The following is a 16,656-nucleotide window of genomic DNA, read 5'->3' on the forward strand; positions in this document are numbered from 1 at the left end:
ATCAGCACCAGGTGGTGACCGCATATTATATGAAATGATCAAGAACATGCACTCAGAAACATTAAATACACTTCTGTCTCTTTACAATACCATGTGGATATCTGGACATATTCCATCCTCATGGAAAGAAGCCATTATCATCCCAATTTATAAACAAGGCAAGGACCCTGCATTAGCCAGCAGCTATAGGCCAATAGCACTAACAAGCTGTATGTGCAAGTTATTAAAAAAATGGTGAACCGGCGTCTAATATATTTCCTGGAAAGCAACCGTCTACTTGACCCTCTCCAATGTGGTTTCAGGGAAGGTAGGTCAACAATAGACCACCTTGTTCGCATTGACGCATACATTAGAGATGCTTATATACACAAACAATTCTTTCTCTCTGTATTTCTAGACATGGAGAAAGCCTATGACACAATGTGGCGATTCGGAATCCCCCGAGACCTATCTGCGATTGGTGTACGCGGCAACATGTTAAACATGACAAAAAGGTACTTGTCTAACCGCACGTTCCGCGTTAGAGTGGGCAATGCCCTGTCAAGAAGTTTCATTCAAGAGACTGGTGTGCCACAAGGGGGCGTGCTTAGTTGCACCCTCTTCATTGTGAAAATGAATTCCCTTCACAAAGTCATTCCATCATCTATGTTTTATTCAATATATGTCGATGATGTGCAGATCGGATTTAAGTCTTGTAACCTTGCAATATGCGAGCGTCAGGTTCAGCTCGGACTGAACAAAGTGTCAAAATGGGCAAATGAAAATGGTTTTAGGCTAAACCCTCTCAAAAGCTCCTGTATACTTTTCTCTAGAGAGGCCTAATACAAGATCCAGATAATATGCTGCATGGACAACACATACCAATCAACACTGAACACAAATTTTTGGGCATTATACTCGACAGAAAACTAACCTTCATTCCTCATATCAAGTATCTCAAAGCTAAGTGCCTGAAAACAATGAACGTACTGAAAATACTGTCACACACAACATGGGGTAGCGACAGAAAATGCCTCATGAACCTCTACAGAAGCCTTGTAGGATCGCGGTTAGACTACGGCGCAGTAGTGTATCACTCTGCTACCCCCAGTGCTCTCAAGATGCTGGACCCTGTGCATCATCTTGGTATCCGCCTCGCCACCGGTGCTTTCAGGACAAGCCCTATTCAAAGTCTCTATGTCGAATCGAACGAATGGTCCCTTGATCTACAACGATCATATTCTACTTTTAACTACTTTCTGAAAGTACATACTGATAAAGACCATCCTTGTTATCCTACCATCAACGATATGACCTCTGCAACACTTTTTCATAACAAGCCTGCAGCGAGAGAGCCATTCTCGCTCCGTGTGAGGAGGCTGAGCGAAGATACCCTTACGAAAATGTCAGATATGGCCCTTATATGTTTTATATATGGCCATATTTGGACATATAAGTGCCCATATAAGGCCTTATACTGCCATATAAGGATCCATGTAAGGACTTATACTGCCATATAAGGGTCCAGATACGGCCTTATACTGCCATATAAGGGTCCATATATGGCCTTATACTGCCATATAAGGGTCCAGATATGGCCTTACACTGCCATATAAGGGTCCAGATATGGCCTTATACTGCCACATAATGGTCCAGATATGGCCTAATACTACCATATATGACTGCAAGTAAGGCTTTATAACGTCATATAAGGGTACAAATAGGCGTTCTACTGTCATATATGGCTGCAAGTAAACGCCTTATATTGCCATATAAGGATTTAAAAGTATACATAAATTGTAGTTGTAACCCCGCTCCCCCTCCACTCACGCGTCGAGCCCCACCAGTCCAACGTGCACCTTCAGCGCTCTGTGCACACTGTCATTACCATTCAGGAGATGGCTTGAGGTCGAATTTTCCGGATTAACAAAAACACTCTATCACCTACTGTCTTCTATTTACTCCTTCACTCTTAAATTACTTTGAGTAAAACGCTGAAGAAATAAACATTGTCATCATCCTTATATATTAAAATTATAATTATTATAATTATGATTTATTATTATAATTATGGTTTGTATTATAGTTATGAGGCATTTGAGTTGCTGTTGGATTCCTCTGGCTAAAGCAAGGTAATTACATATTATGTAAAGTGTTTGCTTCCCCCCCCCCCCCACACACACACACAAATGTACCCCCCCCCCCCCCCCGGCAGAGATCCTGGGTGCGCTACTGCCGTCTAGTATGGGTTATTAGCACCGCGCCTGCCGGACAGCATGGCCTTATTTACGAGATCTAGCTATACTGCACGTAACAAATGCGATGCTTTGCACTGCAGCTATAGGCAAAGCATCTCGATCGAAATGAATGTGCTTGCACCGAGCAGGTAGTAACGAGTTGAAGTGAATTTTATCGCAGAAACACACACAATCAACTCATCGTTTTGCACGTTGGCTCACAACCACACCCGATGAATATGTCTACTTTTTGAGAGAGAACATGAACATATACTTTTGCAATCATATATACCGGCCTATGTAAAGCAGCCTGGGAATATTAAAGCATGAGTTAGGAAACCTGCTGCACGAATTCCTATTCGTTATATCAGCTACTGCACAAGCACAAACAAAACGTTTGCTACATCAGTCAATCTAGATACTTTATTCAAGCCCCATTAAATGAAATACTGCCAAAAATTACCACCAAGCTAAAGTTTTGACACATTCAGTGAAATCCAAACCGAAACCAAACGTGGAATGGCCAATGCAATGTATCGCTTGGCAACACTGGTAAGCTTGCTGCGCCGGCAGCACATGGACGGCAGCTGTCAGATACCGAGGCCTGTTTTCGTGTGTAATTTTCGTTCGTGCATCCGTGTTAACGCAATGTTTTCCGCGGTTTGTGTGTTATTCGTGAACGCAATCGGAACGAGTCCTCATCAACGCAGTTTAACGCGACTGTAAGTAAAGGGAAGCAGCGGGCGCCTTCACCGGCGCGGCCCTCGGCGATCGCTTTGTTTGTATGTGTCGCGCGCACGGTTCAACTTTTGAATACCGTGGCTGCGCGTTGTCGCAGTGCAGTGATGATTATATGCCAGTGCTCATCGTGAAACTGCACAAACCGCGTCACTGCTGATGGAGCTGCCACGTACGTGGACGGCGGCGCCCGAGAAGACCTTTTCTGAAGAGAATGCGTGCCTGGCGATTGTCACTTGCAGTCGCAACTTTTACAAAGGTACGTACAATCCCCCCCCCCCCCCTCTTGCTATGTGCTATTTGCATAATTTTGAAGCAGTGCGTGTTGCGATACCGCGTAAAGTATAAACCGCATTCGCGCAATCTTGCGCGCAACAAGCGCACGCGATGGAGATGGCTGTCGCGTTCGTTCGTCGCCTACAAGTCGTACAGCATGCAAGCGACGAGACGAGCGACGTCTCCCCGGTGTTGCCTTTATGAGGGCAGCAAATACTCGCCGAAACTGGCGTGACGCTTGCTTTATTAATTTAACGGGTTTTAGTGTAAAGAGCAGCATAAATATTTCTAAATATTTCACTACGTTATTATCCTTGCACGTATCAAAATCTAGTCGTTTGCTCGTTCCGTGCGACAATCGGTAGTACTTGACTGATGTATATCCAGTTCCGACTTCGCGCTATTGGCTAGTCGCTCATAGCACTTCCTGGCGACGAGCGACGTATTCTAAATTTCTAGAACCGAGCGATTGAGCGAAAAGACCAAGCAATCTGTTCGCGCGACGGCCCGTTTCGTCGCTCGTCGCCGTTGCGCACAAAATCGCGTGAATTCGGTTTGGGCTTAAAACACAAGCGGGCGAATCCGCTCCTTCAGTTTCGTCTACAGTCCCTATTATTGTTATGTTTGCCTTGGAGTTCGTGGCGTATGTACATCGGACCCTGTCAACCCAATTACAAGTACGAATGATCTACTAGCACAGAGGCTGACTGTCATATTAATTTGATTGAAGGTCTGCGTTATTCGATCGATCGTCCTTGTTTCGAGTCATGCTATGCTACACGCTATGAAATATCTTGTATTGTTTTATGTTTGAATTCAGGGTTGTAGTTTTGGAGCTAGATGTAGCTATATCATTTGCATTTATTTCACTGTGGTGTGCGCGGCACCTTGTAATAGTCTTTGCAGAGACGGAGTGTACCTGGCTGGCTGCTAGGCGATTCGTCTAGCCGAATTTTAACCAACTTCGTTTATATTAGTGGGCTTTGTCATGCTGGCGGACCTCCAAATCACCCTGGTGACATTACTAAATGCAATTATTAATTATCAACTTTCGTTATTACTATTTGCTGCTGTTGCTGATGCCGCTAGCTAGAGAGCTGTCCAGGGGCCGTATTCTGAAACGTTCGCCTAGGCGAAATTTCTTTTTTCGCTTTCAGGCGTGCGCCGATTGGCTGTTTCAGCAAAATTGGATGAGCCGATTGGGTGGTTGAGCCCGACGTCATTAAATTTTGCTCAACCAGCCAATCAGCGCGCACGCTGATTTCGCCTAGGCGAAATTTCGCCTAGGCGAACGTTTCAGAATACGGCCCCAGCACAGCTTCTTTGTCAGTATTTTTAGGTGGCCTCAACTGTGCGGTACTTTCATATGAAAGGCTATACAAATGTTTACACAGCATAGCTGCGGCTGTTTGCATCAAGAGTTTTTTTTTTCTTCTCTAGTGGATATAACTGCTATGCGTAAAATTTGCCAACAGTCATTCTTAGCAGTGAAGGAACTTTTACGCCGTTGCTTGCATTGAACTGTAAGATTACTACAACATTCCCAAAATGAGAGAGATTGTCACTGATAAAGTGTTAAATTGTTTTCATGTGATGTCGGCTGCATAGATGTGCAGCAATGAACTGATCTAGGGCAAAGTTCAAACGACAAGGAAAACGTTCTAATGCAGTGTCTTTCCTCGGTGAGCTAAGCAAATGGGATGTGCCAAACCAGCAAGGTGTACGAAGATTTAGCTGCAGAGGGAGAACACAAATGGAGATCTTTTTCTCTCTGGATGTATGGCTCACTGGAGTGCAGACTGATTTTCAATATGTATACTAGGCTCTTCGATTGGCCACCCCTGACTGCCCAGGGCTGTCCAAGAAGCGTGTGCACCAATGCTTATTGTTAGTACACAACACCTTGGTCAGTCTGGGACAACTTATTGAAGAAACCGTGTTCACCTTGATTTGTTTTCTGTATTGACTGAAATTATAGCTGTGCGATTTATTATTTAACTGACAAGTGCAAGTATCATAGAGATGCCGGCATGCATGCAGGTTTTTCTTTTATGTGGCGTATCCTTCTGGTATAGGTCAGTAAAACGCAAGATCCAGGAAGCTAGATTCATGGATATCTCAACTTGTTCGGGACTTACATGGATGTGTTTATAGGCTAAATTATTATTTATCATCATCAATCTATCATCGGGACTAAGAAATTGCACGAACTCTTACCAGTAAATTATTATCAAGCATGTTCGTGTGCATTGGCTCCACTTTGATACCAGCCAACATTTTTCTGGTTTTGCAGCAATTTTGTGGCATGGGGGGGGGCCATTATGTTTTTTTAATGTTGTGATTTGTCATAGCACTAATACATGGGTACAACACAACAATATAGGCAAGCTTTCAATTTAACAGAAATTTTCATGGTTCTATTGAAATATTGTGTGAAATGTCGCCACTATACCACAACTTTAGTGAGGTTAGATTTCATTTCGACATTCTTGTCCATGTGCTAAATTCTCTTTTGGACAGCTTTTTTTCACATCCTGCAAGCACAACTTCAGCAATGCGTAACCTTTATCTGCATGGCAGACAGGTCAGGACTTAGTGGCATTGTTCTTTGACGTAGTGAATGTTATGTAAGGAATTAGGAACCAGCATTGAGTAGCACTTTGCAGCGCTGCTTAACCATTCCCATGTCTAGTGGCAGCCACCAAGTGACATTTTCCCAGTGATTCATGTAATCAATTATGGCATGCACCCTGTTTTAGGTAGCTCTTTGAATTAGTGCATACAGCATTCTGCTATCACGTAGCTGCAGCAATAGTATTGAGTTCATGGAATGACTGGGAGCACTCGGTTCTTTACCATCACATTCCAGTGCATATGGCATCACGTGTACTGATCACAAAGACCTCTAGAGAACAACACCTAACTTGATAACCTACACAGTGCACTTGAGCTTCATATATCATGTAAGCTGCACGCCTATTTGCATTACTCTGCAGAGACATGCAGTCAGCAACACGGATGACTGCAGTTACATGTGTCTTAAATGAATATTCACCTAATGTACATGTCACTTCAACTGTCTTGCACTGTTCTACACAAGTCGGCTTGCATATGTGATGCTGCTAGCTAATATCTGATAATAATAATAATCCGTGTTTTCTCAGTGGCAGCTGGCCTCCATGGGGCGGTGCAGACAGGGGACTGTCATTGCTGGAGCACCTCGTGGCTATCCACAGGAAATGGAAAAAACATGGTAAATTCAAACCCCCTCTGGTTTTCATTTTCATGTTTCCATAAGTGTGTGTGTGTTCATCACCCTGAAGTTACTTAAATTTGAAAACGAAGCCATATAAAGTATACTCATGGTCTCACGTAGTGCATTATTAAACATAAAAGTACAAAATCACGCAGCTTAAGAACCTCAAAGATAATTTGTAGCGGATCAGTCACTGCAGAGGTCAGGATATGTATTGTCGATGCTCGCAGACAATAGAATTGCAGACTTGTTCATCATTAAAAGCAATTATACATTTAGGGTGTGAACATTTGGTAATGGTTTGAGTGAATGCTAGAGACGACTGCATGAATATGCCACCCCTAACGTAATGCCCTGACAGAGGCCCTTAAAGATGAAATAAATGACGATAAGAAGCTTGGTAACAGATTTGTGCAACGAGCAAATTGTAGCACGCACACGGAAAAATACACGAGAAGGCACAAAGAATACACACACGTAGCACTTCATTGTGCCTTCTCATATCTTTGTTCCCTGTTCGCGCTACAGCTCGCTCATTTCAACATAAACAACCAACAAGCCCACATCGCCACTCAGATTTGTGCAGTTTCCTTCGAGTCATATTTGGGTAAAGTACCACAGACTATATTTTAAGTGAAATAAGTTATATTTCCTCGTTTAATTGGCCAACACTGTAGTTAGGCTCTGGGTATATTTTGGCCAGGTATGTATATATGTCAGTGCTACGTTTATTAGATTATGTTTTAGAGTGAGTTTAAGTCATAATTATAGAAATTAATACTTGTGATCATGATATTCTTGCCATAAGTTTATGCAAGGGACATGTAAATTTGGTCTTCATATAAGCAACAACAAATGGAAAGTTGCTGATGATTTTATAGGCATTGAAGATGTCAACATGTTAGCTTATTTGGATGCTTTTGTGTTGTCATGTGGCCTATATCATACGGGATGGAATTGATGGCCAAAATTGTGGACATTTTAACCTCCCAAAGGCCAACATCATATCTTTGATATGCTGAGCTTGATGCCTGAAAATGCTCATTTACTGACGATAAACATAATGTGCAATGCACTGTAGCATTTCTGACATGCTGCAACAGTTTCAGTTGTAGATAGCTCAGCAAACTAATGAGTAATGAGTTACTCTTAGGTTATATATAACTAAAAGAAAATTTAGTTTTTCTTTTGTTTATATATTCATTGGGGGTGATTGTATGAGAAAGAAATGTGATCAGGTTCTATTCTTCCTTCATATAGAATTGTGTCTGCTTTCCGAACTTTAGGAAAGATGTTCAATTTGTCAGACACTGCCTGCATAACACCACCTCCATAAATAGGAAGAACTGATGTTCATCCGTGATACTCTAAGAACACTGCGATGAATCATAGGTGCACATATAAAAGTAATCACAAGAAGGGCAATGCATAGCAAGCATCTGCATCTAGATCGAGATAGTTAAATTTTGGATTAAGGTGAAACATTGCAGAAGAGCTGCATGCTGTACATGATATGCAGGCTAAATCATTGAAGGTTGATTCATTGAAGGCATTATAAAAATAATGTTTTGCTATTTTCTAATAGCAGCCAGAGTAATTGCTATGAAAGAGAAATAAAATTTTTAAGGAATAAAATAATTAGCTAGTGTCTAGTACAGAGCTTACAGAAATGAAATTACTGAGTGCAAATGTATGGAATAAGTTGTTTCACTTGGAGAGTGCTGCACAGGTCATGGGGCCACTAGAAAATTGTGAGGATATAAGGGAAGAGCGAAAGCATGTGCAGTGAAAATATGGGCGAAAGTGTCTGTAAAGGAGCGAAATCGATTTTAAGACTCTTACTGTAAGCCGATGAATAGGGATTTAAAGGTGGAGGATTGCAAAGGTATAGCTGAATCTCTCTATGAGCCATTGTGACACACATGAACAATTTCCGTAGAAAATGAGAATCTATTTAAGCACGTTACTGAGAGCATAATCATTGGAAAATGGTAGAGCAGAGATCGGTTTGCGTAAACACGGGTTTGGCGCTTACTTTCAACTGCAGTTTACTGAAGAAATGTGATATTTATAAGTACTGAACAAGACCATCCTGGGGCATCACATTAATGATAAAGCAACCAAATATTGGAGTCACCAGGACCCCCTAATACAACCACATCATAGCCATGTGCCATGACAGATTGGTACGGCCTAGTATACCAGAGGTGATAAGAGACAATCCAGATTATCGCACAGCATGACGCTTGCCTCTAAAAATATGTGAAGGTAGGTTGAAGCATGTGCGCTGGCCCACCAAATAATAACCTAAAAAAAACGACTTAAAAAGCAGATGCTGCATCTATAATGATTACTCGGAAGGAGTACATAGCAGATCAAAAAACGAGAAAGCAAAACCAACCAAGTAAGTTGGTTTTCTGAAGGCACTTCAGGTCTTTATTTGCCACTGCACTGCGTCCAGCAGCATCTGAGGCAACAGAATTGGTCGAGCTTTTTTTGCGATCTTGTGCATCAGGCTCGCTCGTTCACATGGGCACAAAACAAATCCATCTGCCTGCCTTGAGTATCGGTGGCATATTCTTACCTTGATACCCTGAATCAAGTTTACCAATTCAGTTTTTCGAACTTTCTGCTGCTTCTCAACCTGTATGCATTCATTGGTTTGCCTCAAAACTGCAACACCAGTGCTTGTTTTGAGACCACATTCAGCCGTTTGACAAGTTTGGTGATGGATCTGACTCCAATTTGTCTTCCACAGTGATGGCATTGACTTGAATGCCAAGTTGTTGCAGGAGGCCCTTCAGCTACTTACGCAGAACAGCGTGTCTAGGATGGCAGTGTCAGCATTATAATTGCTTGCGATAACATTTGCAGCACCTGTAGCACTCATCACGACAGGGTATACGGCTTTCGTCCATGGGTCAATGGCATCCTGTATTATGCGCTGCATGGCAATCTAGCCAATTGATAACTTGCATGCTTTTCATTGTAATCGTTAGGGGCTTAGCTGCAGCCTTACTAGCCACTGTGGGAGGAGGTTGCTTTTTTCGTACCTTATTTGGGGACGGAGCATTGGGTAGTTCTCAAAAAAGTTCATTTTTGAGGCAACACAATTAAAGTGTTAGTTACATTCTGCATCAGTGACGCACACACAAGCATGCTGTTTGTTGTTGGGTATCAGGGAAGAGTTCTTTAGTATCTTTCTGTTTAACTTAGTACTAAGTTTAGTGCTAGTAGTAGAAATATGTGATAGTACATTTAGTCCATACATAGCTTCATACATCTCGATCAGAATCTGAGCAGGGCTCGCTAAAGTAACCGACTCTGAGCAAGCTTTATTGTATATCTTCTCTTCATCTTGTAGGCATCAGCGTGCTACAGTCAAATTCAAACTTGCGAAACTAAAAAGCAAAAAGAAAGGGAACTGTTTCCTCATGCATACCGCCGCAAACAGCGTGCGTCACTGTTACTGAATATTAGCAACAATGCTTCTTTCCCATTGTTGCTTAATAGTGAGAAACTTTCTTGTGAACTACTTGGTGCTGTAGCCTCAAAAAAATTTCAAACTTGCTCCTAATGCATTTAGTAAAGCCCTCAACACACACAAGGAAAAGTTCCTATCCTAATAATTATCCAGTAGGCTCCTTGAAGACAAGGGCTTAATAACAATAATATGGGATACTGTTGGAGCTGTAGACGCTCATCTTATTCCATTACGCCTCCATAAATTTTTCTGTTAAGTACATGGCAGTCACAGCAACATTGGCACTCCCATGTTAGTCATTCTGCGCTATATACACAATGCCAGGTGCTGTAATAGGTCGACAATGAAAATAACAGTCATGGGTACAGCTAAAGCGATTAGAATGTTTAAAGCAGTTAAAAAACAAATGCAGACTGAGGGGCAGAGAAATGAAGAGAGTGCAAGCACTCCTTTGTCTGCGTTTGCCCATGCCGCTTTCAACATTTCAACCATGAATACATAACAGCTTGCCCAATTTTTGGTTCTCTTGGATGCTAAAGCGGTCTCAGATCCTCATGACTAACCATTTCAACTGGATGAATCTACCGCAGTAGTGGTATAGCAGTAGAGCATCCGCCTCGTATGTGGGAGGTACTGAGTTCAAATCCCCGTGCCGCCAGAAAACCTCCGTTTCTTTCTGATGGGTAGAGATGTCCCTTGGCCTGGTGCTCGACTTCTTGTGAAGGTTCACATCTTGAAAGAGATTTCATGCGTGCTCTCTGGGCACTTATTGTCCAACGACAGATGGCCTTGTTGAAGAGCATCAGCCTCGGCTGCCTTGAGGCAAGTGCAGCCGCTAGGTACCTACCGGTGAAATAGGTACAAGCATGCTCCCGGTCTGGTGTGATGGATAGTTGTTTGGCACGTATGTCTGTGTGCAGTCAAGCAGTAATGAACGTCAGAGACGCGCGAACCGATGTGAACCAAAATTTAAGATGATGACTGTAACAAGACAAGCACTAAACACAGAATACATATCAAAGGTCCTTAAAACAAACACGTCTACACTAAGTCCTACGCGCAACGTTCAAGAAAAGAGCCAGTACGTCTCATGGCTACATTCCTGATGGTGTCGTCGATCAGTGGTAGATCGTCTAGCTGTCGCGACGATTTCCGTTGGAGGCGACCCAAGGCATGATGACCCTCGTGGAAGGCCAGCCAAGGCAGGGTGACGGCAATGGTCATCAGATGAGGCAGGCGACGGCTGCATTACCATGGCCCGAGGACTCAAACGGCTGTCGGGCGGGTTGCTTCCACCGCCACAACCTCACATGCCACCTCGAGCAAGAGGCGGCTTCAAAGCAAAGGCCTCGGTTAGGCCTCACCCCGGACACAGCCTAAAGATGCTCCAACAGGCGGCTACGAGCAGGCTACAGCCAGGCCTGCTCCAAATGGCGTCACGCCAGGCGCCACTCTGCGTCTGCACCGACAGGCAGGCGCGTTGTCCTCAGGGCTGCCTCAGGTACCACGGCAGGAGCTCCCGAAACAGTGCACTGGTCTTGCGTCTTCTAAGTTGCTAGCCCCCTCTGCCCATTTGGCACCCACCTCTCTTCTTCCTTCTCTATTGTTTCTTTTCTGAGCACTGCCAAGCACGCAATCTGCGCCTGGCTCGCCTTCTGTTTCTTCTTCCTTCATTCACAGTCCTCAAGAGTTTTCAAGCAGTCCACACACATAAACAACACTCATAAGGTCCTTGCACTGCACCTGGTGCTTGGCCATTATGGGACCTCAGCGCTTCGAAAGGGAATTTGGGGCACCACATGGGAAATTGCCACTATTGGGAATGGCCCAGACCTACTTCTTTTTGTGCTCATGAGGGTTTTGACTGGTATTTAGAGCACAGGCTCCTCTCCCTGAAGAAAGCCGAACGCCATGCTGGGGTACACTTGTGTCCATTTGAATCAGTGGGCGCCGTGCGGTGGTAGAAATTGAACCTACGACTTCCTGCGGCCGAGGAGGGCAATCCACAACAAGGGCAATCAAACAAATGCACCCTACATGTGAAGTAGCGGGAGCCATTTTGACAAGACAAACTGAGCTGATGCACTCACCAAAGTAGCAGGGCAAAAAATTCTCTTGGGAAAGTTTCACCCACTGGAGACAGGCAGGTAATTGTGTTGTGACCCTATGTGAATGAGTAGGCCAATAGTAAAAGGTCGCTTGAAAGCTCGGCTATATGTTTGCCTCAGGCGCTGCCAGACACAGCGCAACGAAATTAGAAGCCTGAAGTACCTTTCTACTGCTTGGTAAGTTTGCCCATCAGTAAATGGCTTCGTGCAAGCAGTCCCTGTTCTGGCCTCTTGCTTCAGCTCATACATCCCCCCAGACAACTTGCTGAAGTAGGCTCAATCACAAAAACTTGGATACATCACAGGATGCATTCATGCTGTAGTTATGCTAATGTCACATGGCGCTCAAGTTTGAAGCTGGCCACCCACATTCCCTCTAATGTATTATTGAAATCCATTCTATTGTCGATTTGCCATTAATATTTGGTCAGAGGTACCAATGTATTTAAACAAATTTAACATTATCATGACTTCAGCTGTGAAAACTTTTCAGTATATGTGAAAACTTCCTTGTGGTTACAGCATTTATAAAATATTGTGGACAGGTACATGAATATTTAGCTCATGTATGATGCCCATGTGCTACATAAACACTTTATGAAAGCATCTAGGGCTGGGATAGTGTAATTATTCTATTGGAATTGTCTTGTGCGTTGTAAGGGTAGCATTCTGCCTACATGATCATGATTGGCTGGCTATGTGCAGTGAATGAAAATTTCAATATAGAAATGAAGGGAAAGGAATCGCTACAGTATACCAGTCCTGCTGATACTTTGCAGCATACTTCTTGTGGAACGAGCATATGCACTAGGTATTTTTTATGCATTTGTTTATTCCTATTTTAAACACTTAAGAAAATGACACAAAGTGGAAGGCTATGTTATATGCAGGGTAAAATCTTAAGTTAATTTCCACAGCCACCTAGTTCAGCCTAATCTACGGCACACTAAGATTGTGTCGAAAAGCCAGCTACCAAAGAATCAAACAAAGGTGTAACTTACAAGAATGGACAAGTCTTATTTTCGAAACTTGAAAACATACATTTCAAATAAGAATTTAAGCTTAAGAAATCTGCACTTCTGGCTGGCCCTCCAGTTTCTTAAACTTCAGTAGTGTCGTCCCATAGTAGGTGGTCCTCAGTGGTGTCAGTTGAGCTTCAGATGCCAGTTCTCTTGAAGCTTTTGATGACAGTGTCATCAGAAATCATGTTCTGTGCCTCTAGGACCAATGGACACAACAGTTCCACTGGCAGCCTTCTAAACTTGCCTCCCGGTGCCAGGGAATGATCACAAATACTGAAAGTCTGTGATTCTTTGTATGTAGAAGGCAGCTGCTGACATGTTCTCATGAAGCCCATGCCGCCACATGAAGCACATCATCCAGTTGCTGCTTGCGTTGAAGTTTGTAGTTGGAATGCCCTGCTTCCTTGTAAGTCGGCGAGCGTCCTTCTGTATCATTTAAATTTACACAGCACACTCATGAAGCCCATGCCGCCACATGAAGCACATCATCCAGTCGCTGCTTGCATTGAAGTTTGTAGTTGGAATGCCCTGCTTCCTTGTAAGTCGGCGAGCCTCCTTCTGTATCATTTAAATTTACACAGAACAGCTGTCCAGAGGCTTCTGAGCTATAAAGCACTGCTACTTCAACTTGCGAGTAAAAATCAGTCTTGGGTCAGCGGAAATTCCTGCTTGCCTTGCTGGTAGCATTCAGCTTTTCATGCGGCCATCTCTAATGGCAGATGTGTACTTTGCTGACGCCGAAGTACCTTCTGAATTAACGACTGCCATTCTACAAAGCATGTTGAAATGCTTTGAGCTTGAAGTGGGTGCTGTAGCTAGCTTGCAACCGTATGTGGCACGCTAGCAGTCTGATCACTCCATGCATGCGCGGCATGACCTGTCTAGACTGACAAAAAAAAAGGGAAAAATACTAGCTTTGTGCATATAGCACTAGATAGCTCCAGTGCTGGTACTGCCACTGGCATCCGCAGCTGGCCATTATCATCAGTCGAAGTCAAAACCAGGCCACCGGTTGCAGTGTTGAGTTGTAAGTGTGGTCATTGTGTGGGAGGGGGAAAAATATGTGAATTTTCATAATGTGCAAACTTACGGTGTGTACTATTATTAATTAACCAAGCAGGTATGCAGTAAGGCCTATGTTGGGATTATTGCTGCTATTCAATAGGAATCTGTGTAATGAGAACAGCTTGGTGTGCCTGGCCTACAATTACTTGAAAATATGCATTTGCTTCCAATTGGCCCTTCACCAGCCACAAAGCTGGCTTCAAAGCAGTCATAAATATTACTTGTGCTGCTTTCACCACTTGTTAGTCTTTTAATGTTTATGCTCAATTCCTCATTTCTCAGTGTATTAATCAACACAACAAGTATTGTACTTAGTCTTCTGTCGTATGGCAATAATGGTTCATTTGTTTGTGCAGCTGTTTTCACAACGCGGACGACACCGTGTCAAAGGAAGTTATGGAAAAGAGACTGAAAGCAGTGCACTGGTACCCCTTGCAGCAATTGGGTAATCTGCTGTAGTAGTGAAATTTGCAATAAAGTTTTATCTCTGTTCATATTGCTTTCAGATGTTATAAATGTGATTTCCACATCACACACATACCATGACCTGAAGTTTTGGATGGAATGGTGAGCATATTTATGCAGTGAGCCATCTTAAGTGCCGACTGGCATACTCTAGTGTTCAAGGGCACTGAATATATTCTAATTAAGACTGCAAGACTGTAATACAATCACAGTCAGAATTCATCAATTCAATAAACAATACACATTTGAACAGTGGTCTCCGGTACAATGGCATACCGACAAACAGTAGAATAGGTAGTAGACAGGTAGTAGACTTGTAGGCTTGTAGACCTGTAAACTTGTATGCCGATTGGCTAGTAGACCATCAAGGTCTGAAATTAGGGTTAGCCAACAGACATGTAAGCTGATAGCTGGTTGGAATTTTTTACTGGAGATATTCATATAAAATTCCAGACCCGCCGTAGTGGCTAAGGCGTACGTACGTTGCTCTACTGAACTGAAAGCTCAGGATTGAATCCCGGGCGCGGTGGCATTTAGATGGAAGTGAAATGCACTAGATGCCTGTGTGCCATATGCATTGGGTGCACATTAAAAACCACAGGGAGTTAAAATAATTCGGAATGCCTCGATCACCAGCGTGTGCCTCATCATAAAGTTGTGGTTTTGGCATGTAAAAACCCAGATTTTAATTTATTGAATTTCCAAATATGACCATATACAGGATGTTTCAGCGAACTCTTTCAAAAATTCTTAAAGGTTGCTTGTGGCAGGTAGCACAATTCTAGTTCATGAGCTGGTCTACTCGAAGAGGCGGACGTTACTTCCACAAGAAATTGAAATGCATAATCGAATATTTAACAGAAATTTACTAATTAAGTTTTTAACTAATTACCTGATGGCTCATATTGCAATTTACAAATTGTAGCCTTGGAGTTCGCCAGGCGGATCCACTTGGAACAAATTCTTGGGATGACATTACTTTCGAGATATAAATTCCCGAACTTTGTGGAGAAACGCATTGGCGTTCCAATTAGTTTCTTAACAAATCGTTGCTTTATGCATTGAAGCACCAAATTAACTGGAACGCCAATGCATTTCTCCGCAAAGTTCGCAAATTAATATCCCGAAACTGGTGTCATCCCGAGAATTCGTTCCAAGTGGATCGCCTTGCGAACTCCCCGGCTTCAATTTGTAAATTGCAATATGGGCCATCAGGTAATTAGTTAAAAACTGAATTAGTGAATTTTTGTTGATTATAGTCGATTATGCATTTCAATTTTTTGTGCAAGTAATGTCCGCCTCTTCGAGTAGGCCAGCTCATTAACTAGAATTGGGTTATCTGCCACAGGCCACCTTAAATATATTTTGAAAGTGTTCGCTGAAACACCCTGTATATAAGAGCGCCATATATGGACATACTAAAACTTTAGAAGTGGCCTTATATAGAAATGTCCCATATATGGGCATATTAAAGATTTGGCAGATATGGCCATATATAGCATATAAGGGTCCCATATATGGACATATTAAAAATTGGGCAGATATGGCCATATATAGCATATAAGGGGGCCATATATGGGGATATTCAAAATTGGGCAGATATGGTCATATATGGCCCTTATATGCCATATATGGCCATATCTGCCCAATTTTGAATATGCCCATATATGGCCTTTTTCATATCAGTCCATATCTGACATTTTCGTAAGGGTATGGACGTTCCGCTTTTTGAAAATCGCTTAATGGCTCCTGCTAAGCCGTTACCGCCGTGGTTGTGGCACATCATCGACTGTGACATGTCATTTGTGGAGGTAACGAAGCACGCTCCAGAGGCCCACATTCGTATGCATTTTCTAGAGTTACAATATAAGTACTCGTGTCCAGAATACTACACAGATGCATCTAAATCGCATGCCGGCGTGCCTTATGCAGCCGTCGGCCCATCCTATTCGGAGTCAGATGTTCTTCACCATCATACAAGCATCTTTACAGCAGAGGCGTATGCACTATGGTGCGCTGCGAAACA

The 16,656-nt window shown here is 43.0% G+C and overlaps 1 long non-coding RNA gene across 1 annotated transcript; it reads left to right on the forward strand.

Moving 5' to 3' along the window:
* The first annotated feature begins 2,282 nt into the window (after positions 1 to 2,282).
* On the forward strand, positions 2,283 to 15,632 carry LOC125942182 (uncharacterized). The gene is made up of 4 exons (XR_007464880.1): positions 2,283 to 3,213; positions 6,395 to 6,483; positions 14,522 to 14,610; positions 14,672 to 15,632. It is a non-coding gene; the product is annotated as an uncharacterized LOC125942182 (long non-coding RNA).
* Positions 15,633 to 16,656: the final 1,024 nt, after the last annotated feature.

The sequence above is a fragment of the Dermacentor silvarum genome, chromosome 1 (assembly GCF_013339745.2).
Source record: "Dermacentor silvarum isolate Dsil-2018 chromosome 1, BIME_Dsil_1.4, whole genome shotgun sequence".
NCBI lineage: Eukaryota > Metazoa > Arthropoda > Arachnida > Ixodida > Ixodidae > Dermacentor > Dermacentor silvarum.